This window comes from Macadamia integrifolia, unplaced genomic scaffold (genome assembly GCF_013358625.1).
Source record: "Macadamia integrifolia cultivar HAES 741 unplaced genomic scaffold, SCU_Mint_v3 scaffold1043, whole genome shotgun sequence".
NCBI classification, from domain to species: Eukaryota; Viridiplantae; Streptophyta; class Magnoliopsida; order Proteales; family Proteaceae; genus Macadamia; species Macadamia integrifolia.
In genome coordinates, this window is record NW_024868062.1 from 7,963 (window position 1) to 13,551 (window position 5,589).

The 5,589-nt window shown below is 34.8% G+C and overlaps 1 protein-coding gene across 1 annotated transcript in view; it reads right to left on the reverse strand.

Annotated features, from left to right (window-relative positions):
- LOC122062456 (UPF0481 protein At3g47200-like) overlaps nucleotides 1-1,885 on the reverse strand; it is a 4,371-nt gene extending 2,486 nt beyond the window's left edge. The window contains exon 1 of the mRNA XM_042626108.1: nucleotides 1,820-1,885. The gene's annotated coding sequence lies outside the window, so the exon portion shown is untranslated. The remainder of the gene's footprint in view (nucleotides 1-1,819) is intronic.
- Between the last annotated feature and the right edge of the window lie 3,704 nt (nucleotides 1,886-5,589).

Sequence of the window (5,589 nt, forward strand, 5' to 3'; positions counted from 1 at the left end):
AAAAAAAAAAAAAAAAAAAAAAAAAAAAAAAAAAAAAAAAAGGAGTGGGGTGGGGGTGGGGAGGGGGAAATGGTTTCTGTTTGGGAGTGTAGCTCATGCGCTAGCCTCCTTGTGTTTGTCTCTCTCCTTCTTCCTATAAAATGACCTCTTTACCCCTTCCAATAGATTGAACCGAATGAGGAATGATGATTATTGGGTCTCTCGCAGTTAGAATGATTGTGTCTTTTTTTATTAGGCACTTAAATGACCAAGATATATGTGACTATTGGAAAATTTATTTAACTGATCAATATACATGTTTTGTGAAAAAGACATGGAATTTTGGCATGCGTTTTATAGACAATCCTTAGTGGTGTCTCTTCTTCTTCCATGCATAGAGAGGGGGTTCAGCTCATTTCTTTAACATTTTTTCTGTTTTTAAACAATCATCTCTCATCTTTGTTTTCTATACCCATTGGTTCCTGTTATCCTTTAAGTAGCACGGTCAATGAGTGCAATACTATTGAAATAACCTCAAGTATGAATTGTTTTATATTTTGAGGTTTATTTTTAAGGAATGTGAATTGCATCAATAAGGGGCGTCTACAACCTTAAGAAGTGACAATTTGACACGAGTCAGCCCACATCTTCGTTGTGGTTATGCAGAAATTAAATCAGAGAAATTGGTACACTCTCCCTCTATGTCTATATGTTCTTATAATCATTACCAAAAAAAAGAAAAAAAATGTTCTTATAATCTCATTTACTACATGTTCAGAAATAGAGAACAAAGGAACCAAAATCTCTAATTTAATCGAGATGTTCTATTAATTATTCCTGTGCATTTATTCCTACCTTAATTAATTTGGCCATTTCTGGTTTTAAGATATTTAACTCCATAAAAAGGAAATTGCTTTCTATCGAAAAAAAGAATTATTTATCATAGACAGTGTTATCAATTTTATTTTCATCTTAATAAAAGAAAAGAAAAAGGAGCAAATATTAATACTTAACAACTCTTTCTCATGGAAAGAGACAGAGACAGAATCTTTCTAATTAGGTGGAAAGGAGTGATATTTATCAAACTAACTTGTGGGAAAGTGATACGTCCTAACGATATTAATGAGGCCATCCAAGAAGGCTGCTGCTTAGGCTGTGAAATACTATGTATGGTCTTGACCTTTTCTTAAAGATAATAAAGCTTCTATGAGCAAGGTCGGTCATTGGTTTTCCCATACCATGAGTACACACACTCCTTTCGATAGGCTAGAAGGGTCAAGTTTGAAGTAGCTGGACTTAGGTGGATTGGAATGGGAAGTGAAGGAGGTAGCTGATGAGAGCTATGAGAATCAGGGTTGGCCTCGGCCAACTGAATCAATTCAATTCTGATTTTTGAAACCATGGTCCAACCTCAGTAACCTCTATCTATTGTATTGCTAAAGATTGAAGAATGGTGTTTTGGAGAAGTGAACATTTGCCAATTAGAATGGAACAGTGCCTGAATCATTTAGGAACCAGTACCATCCCATCCCTTAGTAACGGATTTACACAAGACCCAAATTCCCGAAACAACTTACCAAAACATGAAAAATGCCCAAAACAACTACCAAGTCATATCAATAATCAAACCGTCACACAAGATAACGCAATATCCCTAAAAAATAAAAAAATAAATAAAAAATTAAAAAAGGCCGAAATACTAAGTCAAATCAATAATCAAACAAGGGAAATTAAAAAGAAGAAACAACATGAAGCTTTTCCTAACAATGAACAAGAAGAGATGGAATGATTCTGATAAAATAAAAAATAAATAAATAAAAAAAGGATGTGGAATGCTCACCAGTACACTTTGAGCCAATTAATCACTGGTTCATGTGGATAAGCTCACTTAGTGGGATAAGTTTTGTTTTCCTCTCTCTATATCGATGTTGTGGCATTACATATAAAGAAAGAGAAGGGTGATTGCTATGGAAGAATCCAAGAAAACTTCCCAATACATCAATGGTTAACGTAAAGCAAAGTAAAGGGATGTCGTGAAAGCTGAACTGTGGGAGTCCAATATATTCTTGATTAACTAAAGCTACAAATCTAAAATTACTTGGAGTCTTAGGAAATTGTAAATTCATATCTCCATAACGAAGGAAAGTATATTTTCTGACATTCTAAAGTCATACATGGGTTGAACTCCAAAATGTTTGAAATTTAGTTAAAAATGGCACTATTATAATGGAAGCCTTATGAGAGAGAGAGAAAGAGAGACTTTGTATATATAAAAAAGGTATATATCAAACTAACATCAAATGCAAATCACAGGTAAATGAGATTAGTAGTTTAAATGTTTATTAATAACCAACCTTTTAGATTCATCTCCAAAAAGGAGGGGAAAGGATAAGCTTCGAGTCTTGTGTTTCAAATTTCTGAATGCATGTTTTATCCTCGATGGGTGATTAAAGCTAACCTACAAATCTAAATCTACTTGGAATCTTAATAGTTCTTATCTTCATAACCAAGGAAAGGTTATTTTTTCTTTTACATGCTAAAGACATATATATGGGTTGAACTCCACAATTGAAATGCAGTGAGAAAGGGTACGACTATAATGGAAGCCTTACATCCTCTCTCATCTAAATGCACCACAGAGAGTAGTTTGAATGTTGATCATAGTTTTATGAGATTAGTAGTTTAAATATTTAAATAACAATATTTTTAAATTTCCCACCCAAAAGGAGGAGGGGGAGGATACGTGTTCTAAGATTGTGTTTCAAAATTCTGAATGCATGTTAAGGAAAAATGACATAAAAACATAGATAAAAGCAACCACTACAAACTTTTTTGGGCAGACCAAAAGAAAGGAAAAGAAGTCCCTAAATCAAACAGGACAAATCCTGCAATACAATTCATGTAATATATAGAGTAAATCATTTGCAATTGAGAAAAGATACTATCGAAGAGTTAAGTAACCCAATCACGGGATCAAAAATAGTATGGGGCCTTTTTAATGCGATGACTCTTCTGTAGAAAGCTTCTCATGATTGGATGGGTCAAGCTTCTGAACGCATATTTATATCTATAAACCACATTGAACAACTTTAAATTGTATCTTGTATATAATATTGAAAATGAGAAAAAAAAAAAAAAAAAATTAATAAGGCTACGGAAGTAATATCATTTCCTTAGAATTTCTTCAAGTGTTTGAAGATTACTTTGTATTTTAGCAGTTAAAGGTTCTATCTGTTTCTATAGAAAAATAGTTTACAAGAAATTGCACTGGTTTAATCTGGGTAATAGTGGAAGTGGAAGGTATCATTCGTGATAATGAAGGTTAAGGTCTTTTCGGCCTCTATGATTATTATGGAGTGTGTTCCAATTCAGTGGCAGAATTGAGAGCGTGAAGGGATGGTCTGCATTTGTGTGCAGATTTGGGTCTTTCTAGTTTTTATATTAACTCGACTCGTCCCATATTGTTTACTGTGTATTCAAGAGAAATTACAATTTGTGGAGTTGCTGGTATTGGTTTTAGAAAGTCCTCTCTCTTTGTGACTCCCTCAATCCTTGATGCACAAATCCCTTTTTCCTTCCGTGAAAGCAACCAAGCTGCTGATTGACTAGCTAATTTGGCATGTGAAGCTTCTACCAATGGGCTGTTCCATGCTAACCAGAATCTCCCAAAGGGTTTAAGTATGATTGTTCGAGAAGACAGCTGGTATATTAGTGTTCAGATTGTAATTTGTTAAGTTTGTCTCGAATTCTTGACCCGTTTTGAAGATTGACCTGCTCTGACATATTTTGGTGGCGACCCGAATGGGAAGTTTTCTGAGATCTGTGATAGACGTAGTATGGTTCGACCGGATCGAATGCGACCCAATGGGTCGACCTGTGACTTGGAGTAAATAATGTATTGTTGTCTTGTTGAGAAAGTCATTATATTTTGGGGTTTTTTCGAGCTAGGGTTTCAGGGTGAGTTGTCTCGCCGCTGCTTCGGTGTAATCTCTCTTCTGCATAGTGAAACATCTTCTTCTTCGCCCGAGGACGTAGCACACCACCCTGGTGCATGAACCTCATTAAATCTCTATGTCGTGTGGATCTTTTGTCTATTTATTTTCGTATTTCTTAGTGTTTGATCTAACATAATTCCTTCTTGGTTTTTGTATGGTTTTCTGATATTGATTTTCTAGTGAGTATAAGGAAGTGTTGATCTCCTTTAGCGCTCCATATAATTCTTAAATATACACCTTATGCAAAATTTTACAGGCTTCCCTGAGTTTCAGATAATATTTAGGTTAAAAATATAATACAAAACATTAGAAAATGACTTCCATTTCAAAGTCTTAGCAGTTGATTCTCCTCCCCAACCCCCCAAAAAAAGTGGCGTCTTGATTCATAATGCAATTACTACCTGGGGGAACCTAATCCAGCATATGAATGGATTTTTTCCTCATTTAACTATCCCTTAGTCTGGTTTCTTGTCAAGTACAATAAAAAACAAAAGGAAAAAAAAAAAAGTCTAAGCAGTACCAAAAGGAATTTATATATAAAAGTTGAACTGTTGGAATTTTTTTATTGAAACTTGAGACTGAAGGGGCTTCGAAATGGCATGCAAAATTCTCGACCTCAAGCAGATCATTTGCCCCCATATAGATATGTTTTGAATATTTTGAGAAATTTTGCCATTGATTCCTCAGACAAATAGCAGTTCATCCGTTAATGTACTGTACCAAAATCAATGATAGTTCATAAACATCAAAGATTAGGCCAAATAAATGCTCAATTACAAAGAAGGGAAGCGGTGTTTCAAGCATGATCAAGTCAATATTGATTTCCAAATACCATCGATCATTTGATATGAAATGATCCTTCTCGTCTAATATAATGATCTTGAGGAACTCAACTATAAATTATGTAGCTATCTATCATCATCATCTTGACAAACTCATCTTTACCAATTTCCTTCATGGTTTCTAAATAACATTTGCGAGCTTTTTCTTCCAAATTACTCACAGCTTTCATATAAACATCTAAGGTTTTCCAGAGGGTCGATTTTGAAAGAGATTTAAGTAGAGCAACTTATGTGTGTGTATGCTCCATTAGTGTCCATCCTTATAGTGCGAAGGGCAATCCTGATTGAGGTGTGTAGGCTTCTGGCTATAGCTTGTGAGGCTGCCTAGGAACTCGGTATATATCATAAATGGATTGCAAGGAACTGACTATTTCTACTTCTTTCTGAATATAGGACATCAATATCTTGATTTCATCATTGTTTTCTTGGTGGTCATCATCTTGTCCTGCTTCTTTATTTATATTAATAAAAGAATCAGTACTAGAAGAAGTAGCAGCAGAATTGGCCATTGAGTACTAAAGCTCTCTACCACTCTTATTCGAAAAAAGCCTTGTTCTTTGGAAGATCTATCTCATGTCTGGTACTGCATGGTTCCACTCTACAAGAACTTCGAATCATTCTCTTGAAACTCATCATCTTTTTGATAAATGATTCGCGTGCCCCAAATTAACCTAGCCCACTCTCATCTTTGTTTTCTCTACCCATTGGTACTTGGTATATATCGTTAAAGTAGCAATTTTTATTTTTTATTTTTTTTTGGGTGGGGGGGGGGG